Source organism: Chrysemys picta, chromosome 12 (genome assembly GCF_011386835.1).
Source record: "Chrysemys picta bellii isolate R12L10 chromosome 12, ASM1138683v2, whole genome shotgun sequence".
Taxonomy (NCBI): domain Eukaryota; kingdom Metazoa; phylum Chordata; order Testudines; family Emydidae; genus Chrysemys; species Chrysemys picta.
Genome location: NC_088802.1, coordinates 30,031,339 through 30,045,492, shown reverse-complemented (window position 1 = coordinate 30,045,492; position 14,154 = coordinate 30,031,339). Strand labels below are relative to the sequence as shown.

Here is a 14,154-nt window from a genome sequence, read left to right as displayed (position 1 = left end):
TCATTGCCTGTGAAATTATAGTTATATATATTGGTGATTCTGCAGGATGGCTCCCCATATAAAGAATGGAACTGAATTGGAATCTGTAAAACTGAGCACTCAAAAACAGAGCTGTTAACTAGGACTTTTTTTTTTTTATTGCTAACTACTACTTTATCTGGATAGCAGCTAAGGGTAAGCAAATCACTGCCTATATCTTAGTAATGTATCTGTGGAATAGAAACTATTTCCCCATGCTTATTCTCCTCCGCGCCCCCCCCCCCCACACACAATTCCTCACATCTTCTTGTCAATTGCTGGAAATGGGCCATTTTCATTACTCTTTCTCTCTTGCTAATAATAGCTCACCTTAACTGATCACTCTCCTTATAGTGTGTATGGTAACACCCATTGTTTCATGTTCTGTGTGTGTGTGTGTGTGTGTATATATATATATATATATATCTTCCTACTGTATTTTCCACTGCATGCATCCGATGAAGTAGGCTGTAGCCCACGAATGCTTATGCTCAAATAAATTTGTTAGTCTCTAAGGTGCCACAAGTACTCCTCGTTCTTTTTGCAAAATCTTGAGAGAGTTTGACCAGCTGCACTGCTGTTTTTAGAATGGGTTGGTAACAAATTGATTTTTCCTTTTTGTATTATGCTGTATTAATCTTTGATTAATGAAAGTTGTTTGAGTCTAGCTATTTGAATCTCAATATATATCGAACCTGTAACAATTTTGTGCTAATGTAACTTTGAATAAAAGATTAAGTGTACGCTGTTTGCAGTGCCATCTTATCTGTAAGTTTTCCATTTTAAAAAAAGTTTTCTGCTTCTTGGCAATTACTGATATCTGCACAGCCTTTTAAGAACATGATGTTTGTAATACAATGTCAGGATTTTACTGAGGAAAATGCAGCAGTGTTCCATAACAGCTTTGTTTGGCACTGACCTAGAAAACAAAATACTACAAAGCTTATTACTAATTTAATTTCAGTATATTACTGTACAATAAAAGGACCAGACTCATGTCTGACTAATAACTATAATCTGGGTCTATATTCAATGCAATAAGTCTTTCTGCATATGCAACTCCCCCCAGGGCCGGCTCTAGGTTTTTTGCCGCCCCAAGCAAAAAAAATTTTGGCTGCCCCCCACCCCAGCCCTGGGCTCCCCCCCCCGGCCCCCGCTCCTTGCTGCCCCAGCCCTGGGCTCTACCCCCAACCTGCACTCTCCTGCTGTCCCAGCCCTGGGTCACTGGTAACTCGCTCCCAGGGCGGGTCATTCAGCAGGAATTTTGGATGTGCACAGAACACAGACAGGTTTGGTTCCCATATGGTTACAGAACTGCAGTAAAGTGGAACAATTTTCAGCTTGTGTGATTGGAGGATGTCTGGATGCATATTATAAGACTGTCCTACATAAATGAGGAAAAGTTGAGGTGCCTTTATTATTCTTTTGTCCCACTCTTTGTTTCTATAGGGAATTTGCCAATGCAATCACTGTCTTCCTTTTAAACAAATAAAACTATATAAAAAAAAAAGCAATGGCTGTTGAACATAGCAATTCCAGTCCTAAAAATCACTGGGAAGCATTGCTTGCTCAATTTTATGCTCCTTTTTCTACAGCAAGTTACAGTATATTTGATTTGGGAGAAATGAAGTAACAGCTGCCTAAATTGAGCTTGAGCACTCCTGAATTTTGAGGGTGTTCAAATCTGGAAGGCAGGTGCTAGATTCCCTTTCTGAATATTAGCTATATCTGGAAAGGAAAAGTCAATTTCTGCTTCCATGGCTCAGAAGTGCAAATCCTCCTACATGCCTGGTACTGTATCTAAAGCTGCCCAGATCCTCTAGCAGAGCCTCCCCTCCCTTACTTTTCATTTTAAAGTCTAGTGGGATCCACGTACCTCCCTTGTTACGCTTCAGATAGAGAGGTGCACTGTCCCTTTAGTCCACCCAATTCCTTCTTTGGGGGCTACAAGGTGAGGTCACACCAGTATCTCTAATCCAGTCTGGGGAAGTCTTCTGAAGGGGATATCTGGGGCAAAGCCTTCTACTCCTTGGGCTGGGCACACTTGTCCCCCACTCACAGTGCCACCCCATTCTAGCAGCCAGCTCTCCATTCACAGCAAGCTGCAGCATAGCTCAGCTACCTCACTCCCTTCCCCCTGCCTTTCCTGTTGATAGCTGCCAAGGGATTGCTGGGAAATGTAGTTCTTTCCCTGCTCCAGGGCTGGCTCCATAGGCAGGGAGCTAGGCAAGGAACTACAGCTCCCAGGGTCCCATGGGTTCTCCGCTTCTGCAGCGTTGCGAGAGGGGAGGAAGTGAGTTTAAAAAAAAAAAAAAAAGATGGCCAGAATGCCGCCCCCTGTAAATGTGCTGCCCCAAGCACCTGCTTGTTTTGCTGGTGCCTAGAGCCGGCCCTGACTCCCCCTGCCAGCAGGGATCACAAGAGCTCAGCTACCTCCAGCACCCACAAGGAGCTTGTAAAAGTGCTTTCACACTTCACAAGTAAATACAATGCAAAGGAAATGGGGTAGCTCACCTGTTCCCCTCCTGATACACAGGATGTTCTACCTAGGCATGTGTCTAAAGTGCACCCTTCTTTCTACAGTGTGTAGTGTACATATTCATGTAGTCCCTGAGGATGGCTATAAATAGCTGTGTAAATAGTTAGATACTTGGAGTAAAGTCACACCTGAATGGTGTATGTACCTGAGTACACACTCTACATAGATCTCTACTTGCCCAAGCCATGCCAGAGCCTTTCATTAAGGTGTAACTACACACCGCAGTGTGGGTTTGGTGAGCTTTTCACTGAAGCATGTAACTACACATATGCTGTGTGCTGCTGCCAGTGATATGTAGTGTAACATAGCCTTAAAAATACACATGTGACTGCATCCATATGATCTGCGGGACAAAGATTGAGAGATGTGTAGGGGTGTACAGCCCACCAATGGAAACACTGACAACCTGGGAGGAACACACAGTGCTGCTATCCAGCATGGCTTTGAAATGCACCAGATTCCTTGGCCTAGGTGACAGGTAGCTTTTCATACACAATATAAATGGTACCATAGTACGTGATCTCATGATCCACATGGGACTCTTCCAGACCATCTCTGGGCCAACACATGCCCCCAGACATACATTCATTCCTATCTTCAGCCTAGGACTGCAAATTTGACCTGTCCACATTGTACTACACTCCTGATCTGATCAGCCTTTCATCCAGGCTGAGGCCAGAGCATTCCCTCCTTCCCATCTGGGTAGCAAACAATCAAAGCTGTAAACTCCTGAACTCTCTAGGTTTTCAACTCACCCTAAGAGAACAAGCCTCACCAATTATAAAGGCCAAGGTGCTGATGACTTAGTACAATCACCTGATGACCACAACCATAAGCCTTTGTTCCGAGCTGCCCACTCCCCCCACGCAAAGCGGGAAGACCCCATGGATGGGTCACAGATGAACTGCAGTAGATGAAGTGCACGGGCAGAGATTTAAAACACAGTTGGCACAAAAAAACCCTTGTGAATCTGTCCACGAGGAGTACAAACAACACTTACAGAACTAGGCCTCTGCAGCAAACGAGGTGAAATAACCCTTCCATTCCCCTGCAGTGAAGGCAGGAGGTGTATGGATGGCAGATCTATTCTGCCTACCGACTTATGTAATCAACCCACAATGTGTAGCCCAGATCCAAGAATCAAGCACCATGAAGAACTGTCAGCTTACTTCACTAATAACATCAGACAAATCTCAGAAATGCTTCCATTTTCACATACAGGGCCAGATAGACAGGCAGAACTGTAGGTTCTCAGTGTGTGGATGAGGCAGTGTTGGGAGGAAAGATTTAGATTCATTAGGAACTGATGAAACTTTGGGAAAAGGTAGAACCTATGCAGGAAGGATGGGCTCTGCGATTGCTGGCCACAATTTTAAAAAAGGTTGCAGAAGAATTTTTAAATTTAGGCTCTGGAAAGCTGATAGATGTGGAGGAGCACATGCTTCAGACAGAAATATCCTTTAGGGTAGCATTAATTGCCGGGGATACTCTATGTCCCAAAGAAAAGAGAAGAGAAGTGGATAAAGTACAGGTAGGAACTGAAGGGAAGCAGACTAATGGAAAGGAGTCCTTTTCAATTATATCACATGAAGGCAGACAACTACATATTGATCATTTTTGTATACGAATGTTAGAAGTGTAAATACTAAGGTGGGTGAACTTGAGTGTCTGGTATTAAATGAGGCAAGCCCCCGGCTCCGCTCCCTTTGCCGTAGCCCCGGCCGGAGCGCATCAAGCCCCATTCTCCCATCCAGAGTGCTGGGCAGAGCGTGGCAAGCCCCCGGCCCTGCTCCCGGCCCCGGCTGTAGCAACGGGCGGAGCTCGGCAAGCACCATGGGGGGAGGGATAGCTCAGTGGTTTGAGCATTGGCCTACTAAACCCTGGGTTGTGAGTTCAATCCTTGAGGGGGACATTTAGGGATCTGGGGCAAAAATTGGGGATTGGTCCTGCTTTGGGCAGGGGGTTGGACTAGATGACCTCCTGAGGTCCCTTCCAACTCTATGATTCTATGAAGCCCCATTCTCCTGGGTGGAGCGCAGGAAGACCCTCTCCCCTGGCCAGAGTGCCGGGCGGAGCATGGCAAAGCCCCGCCCCTGCTCCCCCAGGCCGTAGCCCTCAGCTACACTGAGCAGTTGCTCCACGGCTCCCATTAGCCAGGATCCACAGCAAATGGGAGCTGCAGGGGCAGTGCATGGAGCCTCCTTGGCAGCCTCTTAACCTAGGGGCTGTAGGGATCTGCCATTCATGTCCTGGGAGCTGACCTAGGTAAGAACCACCTGCACCCAGCACCCCTTCCCATGCTCCAACCCCCACCCCAGCTCTGAGCCTCCCACACGCTGAACCCCTTAGCCCCAGCTCAGAGTCTCTCTTGCACCCCAAACCCCTCATCCCCGGCTCCAAGCCAGAGCCCACATCCCCAGCTGGAGCCCTCACTCTTCCCACTCCCAACCCCCTGCCCCAGCCGAGTGAAAGGGGGTGGGTCCTCAAGGAATGGGATGGGCAGGGGGCATGATAAGGGTGTTTGGTTTTGTCCAATTAGAAAGTTGGTAACCCTACTTGCATGGTGTACAAACATCTTAATTGTTGCTGCTTGGCTTTGCCCAAATTCCTCATCCGATTGGGTCCAGTTATTTTACTGCCAGTATCAACTACCTGACTGATATCAGCACTATCCTTCCTCTTAATGTCCATTCTGCTACCCACTTTTGTTCCTTTCTCCATTGCTTTATCCTTTCTTACTTGATTTTCCTCCCTCTCAATTTTAAAATCAGGCATGGAGATTACATGATCATTCCCCAGCTGTCTCCACTGTGTTCCTAGTTTAAAGCTCTTTTAATCAGTTGTGCCAACTACCATCACAGAAGTCTATTTCCCTCTCTACTCAGGTGGTATCCATCCCATGAGAACTGTCCTGTCTCAGTGAATGCCTCTCAGTGGTCAAAAATCTCAAAACCCTCCTCATAGCCTCACTGGCTGAGACACCTGTTGATCACTGTAATCTTGTCTCCCCTTTGTTATCCTCCTCTAGGGGCAGGTAGAAACCCACTGTACATGATCTGAGCCTCCATTTCATTAAGCATTTTCCCCAGCAAAAAGTCATTAACAAGTGTAGACGGTCCCACGGTTTTAGTGCAAAAAAGGGATTTTTTGCGCTTTAAAGGGTAAGTGTAGACATACTCTAAGGCTGGGCAGTGGCATTTTAAAGCAATTGCCACCTGCATTCCACATTTTCCAGTTTTCTAACAGTTAACTCTTACTTCTCTAACAAGGGGCGGTCTGGTGCTTAGACATATGCATGTGCCTAGAGATTCAGGACTCCCTTCCCCAACCCAGAATAACCCCAGCCTGAGATGCTTTCCCCACCCCCATTTACTCCTCTGCTTCCAGCATAGGTGCTTTGGCCTCTTTTCTCAGGTGGGCCCCCAGATATTTGTAAGGAGAATCTCCGATCACCCATCCCAAGCCCCTGAGTAAGCATCACCCTCCCTTTTGAGGAGAGCAAGTATTAATCCCTGGGGCAAATATCACACTTAGCAATAGAACAATCTTTGTATCTAAGCAGGGTGATCCCCAGCCAATACGAAGCAACAGATCATGGAGAGGAACCCTGATCAAAGTTAAGCAGGCACCTTTCCCCCTTTAGTACAATGTGTCAGTTTCTCACACCAACCTTTGCAGCCAACCCAGACTCAGTCCCCAGCAGCACAACTGCCCCCTCTGCACCCCAGCCCAACCTCCATGAGTTTTGGAGCTACAGCGCACAGCCAGTTGTCACTGGACCTTGGTTCAGCTGCTGTGGGCACAGCATTCATCTGGGATGTCCTGTCTATGCCCCTGCTCCTGTGTCTTCCTAATAACTTTGGATTGTGACGTTGTCCGATTAAAATATAATTATGCAAACCACTGTTGCTACCAATGCTATATAATTGCAGCAAATCTTATACAAAATATAACGCATGGCCAGAAAGCATTAAGCAGCTCGCAGGCTGAATGACCCAGAGCCAACCTTTAAAGTCATGTTAGAAAGGTATGCAAATGGTGATTAGGGCCATTCATGGTAGATAGGCTAAAATTTTGAAATGCAAACCTATGTTGCTAGAAGTTGGAGGTAATATTAATGGAATGCATCTTTGATGCTAGCCATGTAAACAAACAGTTCCTGTCTGTCACTATAACTATTAATTCAGGGAATATTAACATTTAAATTAATCTTGGGTGAAGTAATGTCATCGTCTGTATGTCTCTTTGAAGTTTGTGATAGACTGCTTAATGAATAAATTGCCCTATGTTAATTTGTGTAACTAATTACTGGTGGTGTTTAGGAAGCAGAAGGTTACATCCAAAGCCTATTGTTTACCCAGGACTGTATGGTCAAGTGGAGGCTAGAAAACTGTATAAAAGACCATTGGGTCCTGATCCTCAGATCTGCTTGAGGTTTCATGCAGGGGAAGCCTAAACCACAAGAAATGAAATCCTAGTTCTGACTGGACCGCCCTGAAATATAAACATTGGACTATAACCTATGGACTATTTCTGAAAGACCTCTCAGCAACTACAAAGCTCACCATCTCTGCTATGAATCTGAACCTCAAGAATTGAACTCATGTCTTTATGTATACTGACTTTTAACCATATTCTCTCTTATTTTTTAATAAATATTAGTTTAGTTAATAAGAATTGGCTGTGAGCGTGTATTTGGGTAAGATCTGGAATATTCATTAACCTGGGAGGTAATGTGTCTGATCCTTTGGGATTGGTAGAACCTTTTATTTTATATGATAGATAAGATTTTCAGAAATCTTCATCGTATATGACTTAGGTACCTGGATGGAGGCCTGAGGCTGGGTAACTTCAAGGGAACTGTGGTGTTGGCTTCTGGGCAACCAGTGAGGTAATAAAGAAGCTGTTTTATGCTGACTTGGTAAATCTAAGTATTGAAATATCCACCAGCTTTAGGGATTGTCCATTCTTTGCAGTTCACCCTGAGTGACCACAGCTGGCCCCCACTGGGATCCCTGTCACACCTTGGTTCAGCTGCTGTGGGCACAGTGTTCACCTGGAATGTCCTGTCTATGCCCCTGCTCCTGTCTCCCCCTAATAACTTTGGATTTTAATTACAAGTTAATTTCACTGAAAGTTGCCTGTAAGTGTTTCATTCAGTGCTGTAACAAGAAAAGCAAAAAGTGAAGTTTTTAAGGATACCTGATATGAGAAACTTTTATCTGAGATGCTGAATCCTTTTTTAAAACCAGCTCCCACTGGTGAAATAAGGGAACTTTTAACAGAACATAAACTGTTAAATGATCAGTGAGGCTTAAATCACAAGACCTGCAAGCCAATCTATATGAGAGTGTTGCCTTTAGACTGGAGAAGGGGATGTGACAAGCCCTGAGCGGGCCCGGACCCGACCCGGCCGAGCGGACCCGGACCGGACCTGGACCTGGACCTTGGACCCAGCGGACCCAGCCCAGACCCGGACCCAGCCGAGCGGCTCCAGGCAGCGCGGTAAGGGGGCAGGGAGCAGGTGTTGGAAGAGGGCAGGGAAGTTTGGAGGGTTGTGGGGGGGTGGATAGGGGTTGGGGCAGTCAGAGGGCAGGGAACAGGGGGATTGAATGGGGGCAACGGTCCCGGGGGGGGCAGTCAGGAAGGAGCAGGGGTTGGATTGGGCGGTGGGGGGCAGTCAGGGGCAGGGGTTCCAGGGGCAGTCGGGGACAGAGAGAAGGGGTGGTTGGATGGGGCAGGGGTCCCAGTGGGCCATCAGGAATGAGAGGAAGGGTTGGATGGGTCGACAGGGGACAGTCAGGGGACAGGGAAGGGGGGTGGATGGGGCAGGGGTCCCGGGGGAGGGGCGTCAAGAGCTTTAGGTGGGTTTAGCATCCACATACATTATGCAATGTATGTAATATATAATTTTGTTATTATTTATATAGTTATGGAAAGTAAATAATACATGGAAGAAATGAAAGGGTTTTTTTTTATGTGTTTTTTTTTTTTAAGTCATCCCTGTCAGGGCCCCGCCGAATATGTTCGAATTGGGCCCGCACTTCCTAAAGCCGGCCCTGCTAGTGCCCCCAATCCCTTATGGCAGGACAGGCTGCCCTTACTCTGCCCTTCCGCCCTAGCCCTGAGCCTCTCCAACGCCCCAAACCCTTCAGCCCCAGCCCTCATCCACCCCATCCTAATCCTCTGCTCCAGCCCTGAGCCCCCTCCTGCATCATGAGCCCCTCATCTGACCTCCGCCCCCGCCAGAGCCCGCATCCCCTCACACACTAATCCTCTGCCCCAGCCCTGAGCCCCCTCCTGCATCATGAACCCCTCATCCGACCTCAGCCCTACAGCCCTCACCCCTGCACTCCCTCCTATAGCGTGCACCCCTCCCCCTTCCCACACACCCGATCCTGCCCCCAAACTCCCTCCCAGAGCCTGCACCCAGCACCCCTCCTGCACCCTAATCCCCAGTCCAGGACCTGCACCCCAGACCTCCTTACCCCCTCCACCTAAACTCCCTTCCAGAGCCTTAGGCAGGTGGGAGGCGGAGTTTGGGGGGGTAGAGTTGGGGGCAGGTTCTGGGCACCACCAAAATTTCTACAAACCTGCCACCCATGCCTGCATGGAGGTGCCTGCCCCACCCTCAGTCTCCTCCTCTCTCTTCTCATTTTCACCGGACAAAACCACGTCCACTGCTAAGTCTCTACTGGACAGGGATAGTGCTCCACAAAACTGGAACCGTGCAGCTTCAAACCAGATGAACGGTCTCCCTACATCTAATGGGGTTTGCCCTAGTGCTTAGATCAGTTCTGTCCAAACAGTGCAATCCCCAGGGCTTCAAGTCTGAAATTCAATGGGTGTTGGGCTCCTGGGAGAAGCCCAGCCCATATTTAGAGCCCTGGTGGTTTCTGGGATTTGTATAACTTTGTTAGTTAAACCTCTACGATTACTAAAAAAACTGAACCTGAATTGGTAACAAGTTGGAATATGACACACTTCCAGTCTCCATTAATAAGGTTTCATCTCCTTGGTGACCCTGATATCATAAAGCAATTAGGACCAACAGTCATCTTGGGCTTTGGATGGAAAAACATCCAGCTCCACACCCCTCTCAACCGTCAAAACAAAACCTCCCAAATCATTTTTGTTTCCTCAGGAAAAAATTCCGGCCCATTTGAAGACTCTGAGGGAAGAGAGAGAAAAGCTGCTGGGATTTAAAGTGAATAGAGAGAAGAGCAGCCAGGAGTATCTGGTAGGTGCCCATTGTTATGAACTGGCAGGGACTTGCAGTGGGAGCTCTGTTTGTAGGAAGATTCCTCTGTGGCTTTGTTAAACGTGGGCTTGTGTGAGTTTCTCCATGATCATGAATTGCTGGGTTAGAATCATGTGTAGACAAGCTCTAAGCTTCCGTTTCTGTCAATGAGTTAATTTCTAGCCCTTGAGGCTGTCACAGAAATCCTCCCCAAGTAAACTGAATGTCACTCGTGAAGTGCTGTCCACTGTGTCTGATAATTTCCTGCATTGATAACATGTTTGTTTCTTTTTCCTCCCCTGGCATCTCTGTCAGTATAGTGCTAAGTCCTGCCTCCTGCTGCTGCTCGGGCTCTGAATTCCCGAGACCGTGAATAACATAGTATGATAACCATGACAGAGATGGAAACATCCCTTTCAGAGATATTGGGGCCAAAGGGGAAGGTGCGAGAGAATCCTCTCCCTAGTAACCACAGGGTGTAGTCAAATGACAGAAGTCTTAGGATTTTCAAAGAAATTCTCCCTCCAGCACACTCAGTTCTCCATGAAAAGACCCCAGGCTCCATCAATGTCCCTGACCAGCCTTTTCCCTATTTTATACAGAAACAAACAGAAACCGAGAGGCAGAAGATTGTGTGTAAATTTCAGGGACTGTGACAATTCCTGGAAGAACAAGAGTGACTTGTAGAAACCCTAATTGAAACCTTTTCTGATCTCCCCATAAAAAACTGCCTTCTAACTGCCAGAAACTCCCATGTACTCCCCTGACCTACATTCCTGCTCAGCGTTAGAGACCTCCTCCTTTCCTCTGCATTGCCCAAGAATTTGTCTACAGTTCTTTACCAAGACATGTTAACTAACATTATAGACAACCATCTACATGTACACTAGTTTCCACAATCATGTTAAGTAATATATTTTAAACATGACTAAAAATATGATGAGCTATTTATATATATAGCACCCAAAAATATGCTAAGCACTTTACACTCACAGGACAGGCTAAAGACCAGAGACTGGAAATGGACAACACACAAAGATGGAAAAAGCATGAAGGGGGGTGGGGAATTAATAATAGGAGGGGTGTCTTTGTGGCTAAGGCACTAGACTAGCACTGAAGAGATCTAGGTTCAATTCCCAGCCTTGCCACAAACTCCCTGTGTGATTTGGAATAAATCACTGAATCTCACTATAGCTCAGTTTCCCTCTCAGGAGAATGAACCTTCCCTTGTCTAGTAAGGCATTCAAATTTCACAGGCTTAGCTTTCAGCACTATAAGTAATCCTGATCGCTTCAATGGGTCTACTCACAGGAAGTGAAGAACGGTCACTTATTATGCAGAGTCCAGCACTATGGGGCACTGACTTTAGGTAAGCTGGTGTGCTGAGACTACTGACAAGCACACTGACCCATATTGTCTCACTGTTTCTTGTACTCCTGGGTTTCGTTCCTGGGGGAATTCTGCACTAAAAATTATGTGCACAATATTTTAAAATTCTGCAAAATTCAGCATATTTTATTTGTCAAAATAACACAATATAAACACTCCAGTTTCAATTATATTGGTAATTTAACTCAAGATACCTGTCAGCAAGTACGTCTGTAACACAACAGACAAAAAAAAAAGATTCAGGAAATGTTTTTTGACAAATAGATTCCTTATTAGACATATTAATACAGAACTTTGAATAATTCATTTAGAGTGTATTATTATTATTATTAACAGAAAATTGACTACAGTCATCACTTTAATAAAAAGCTTAAAAACAGAACTGTCTATTCAAGATCTCAGAGCAAGGTAAGACCCCATTGCTATAGCTCTTCTAAGCTTATTATATTTCTGTATGATAACATTTTCTTATATTTCCATTTACCCCCACACATTCATTCTTTGCCTGTGTTTTGTTTTTCAGTGTGCTTGTAATGGTCTTCTGACATTTGTTTCTGTCATCCTCTTGAGTTGCATCTTCTTTCAGTTTGTGGTTTTGTTATGCAAATATCCACAATTACAGACCATCAGTCATAACTGAGAACAACACTGCAGGATATGCAAAATAATTTGTGCCCCTCCGCATACAGTTTTGTAGGGAATTCTCAAGCACAAGAAGTTGGTATAGCTGTTTATGATGCACGATGTGAGGGTCATTCACACTGTGCAAAAGAACAAATATCCCTTTACCCTTCGGTAACTTCATCCAAACCTGGCGGTCTACTTTGGGAAATACTTGGTCCTGACATTTTACCTACTGCTTGATAAAAGTTGTATTTGCCATCAAAGTCTTTTTTTTTTAATGGGTAAGTAAACAGCTGTAATCTAACCCATTTGTGCCACTCTGACACAGGGAAAAAGCCAAAAATTACATAGATCTTCCTAGCCGAGGAGTCCCTTGGAATGGAAGAGTACTGACTACTGTTCTATGTAAATCCCTAAACAGGAAACAAGGAGGGGTGAGCAAAGAAGCACAGTCAGAGCACACTACACTCTTGTAATCCCCAGCTGATGATGACCCACTTGGAACCCACCAGCTGGCATATTTTGGAGTAACAGCCCCCTTCCCTGTACTCCTTAACCAACCATAAATAAGATACGGATTATTTTGACCAAAAAGAGGTGTCTTGTATCACTCTAAAGGTCAATAAAGTTAAGCTATCAGCAAAAGTGCCTCAGGATGATTTCTGCAGTTCTTTGATGGTGCACAGGAAGAAAAATACTAAGCCTTGAAATGATTAATAAAGCTTGGAATTGCAACCACAGTGCAATGTGAAAATGACAGAAGAGCAGCTGGGATTGAGGGCTGCCTATAATCTACTTTGCAGCATCACAGGATTCTGGGCCACGTTTAAGAGTTCAGGGTCCTTGCAGCAGATGACTAACACCCTTCTGGAGGAAGAAATAACACAGACAGGGATTCAGGTGGACTTCTGAGCTGGCTGGAGAATGGGAGTGGGGAGTATAGGAGGAAATCCCCAAACCCCCTTTGTCAAATAGTAATGTAGCTAGGTTTGACCCTTTACTTCTAGTTATTAGTCAACAAATATATGCAGCCGTATGCTCAGTATTACATCACACAACTGAGAGCAAGCGAGGGCTGGGGAATCAAGTTCACAATTTATATTGGCTAACCATCTCCAGAAAGGTCAGTAGTAAACAGTTCACGGAGCACATTTGTAACACATGAACAATTCACTAAGCAGCACACTCAGCTCTGACACACACACACACGCACACACACACAGTGATAATTTACATCTATCCCAGCTGCTCCCAAACTGACATACTCACACTGCCCAGGAGGGACATATGACCTCTCTTGCGGCTTCCCTTTGCTTCTACAACAGAATTGAATTATTGTGCAGGAAAGCAAAAAAATCTGCATGGGACATGAATTCTGCACATGTGCAGCAGTCAGGGCCGGCTTTAGCAAGAGCGGGGCCCGATTCCTGGGGGCGGGGCTTTAGCAAGGGAGGACCCGAGCCGCGCCGCGGGGGGGACGGGGGGACCCGAGCCGCACCGCGGGGACAGGGGGGGGGGGAGCCGAGCCGCGCCGCGGGGACAGGGGGGGGGGGGAGCCGAGCCGCGCCGCGGGGACAGGGGGGGGGGGGAGCCGAGCGCGCCGCGGGGACGGGGGGGGGGGGAGCCGAGCCGCGCCGCGGGGACGGGGGGGGGGGGGAGCCGAGCGCGCCGCGGGGACGGGGGAGCCGAGCGCGCCGCGGGGACGGGGGGGGGGGGAGCCGAGCGCGCCGCGGGGACGGGGGGGGGGGGAGCCGAGCGCGCCGCGGGGACGGGGGGGGGGGGAGCCGAGCGCGCCGCGGGGACGGGGGGGGGGGGAGAGCCGAGCGCGCCGCGGGGACGGGGGGGGAGCCGAGCGCGCCGCGGGGACGGGGGGGGGAGCCGAGCGCGCCGCGGGGACGGGGGGGGGGAGCCGAGCGCGCCGCGGGGACGGGGGGGGGAGCCGAGCCGCGGGGACAGGGGGGGGACCCGAGCCACGCCGGGGGGGGGGTTGCACTGGGGGGGGGGGGAATCCGAGCCGCGGGGACCGGGCCGGGCCGGAGCTGGGCCCCGAGGGCCGGGCTGGAGCCAAGCCGGGCCAGAGCCGCTGGGGCCTGCGGGAACGGGCCGCGCCTCCCCGGAGCCCTTCTCCCGCCCCACCCGAGCTTACCTCGTGCTGCCCGCCGGCCCGCCCCTGCTTAGTCTCAGAGATTCGCGGGACGCAGGGGAGGGGGCGGGGCGTGCAGGGGAGGGGAAGAGGGGGAAGTGAGCGGGGGGGCGGGGCGGACAGCTGCAGCGCGGGGCCCTCTTAGCGCGGGGCCCAATTCAGCCGAATCGGCTGAATCGGCCTAAAGCCGGCTCTGGCAGC

General features: G+C 48.2%; 1 protein-coding gene across 1 annotated transcript in view; it reads right to left on the bottom strand.

Moving 5' to 3' along the window:
* LOC101934481 (uncharacterized) overlaps positions 1-13,288 on the bottom strand; it is a 71,402-nt gene extending 58,114 nt beyond the window's left edge. The window contains exon 1 of the mRNA XM_065562583.1: positions 13,080-13,288. The gene's annotated coding sequence lies outside the window, so the exon portion shown is untranslated. The remainder of the gene's footprint in view (positions 1-13,079) is intronic.
* Positions 13,289-14,154: the final 866 nt, after the last annotated feature.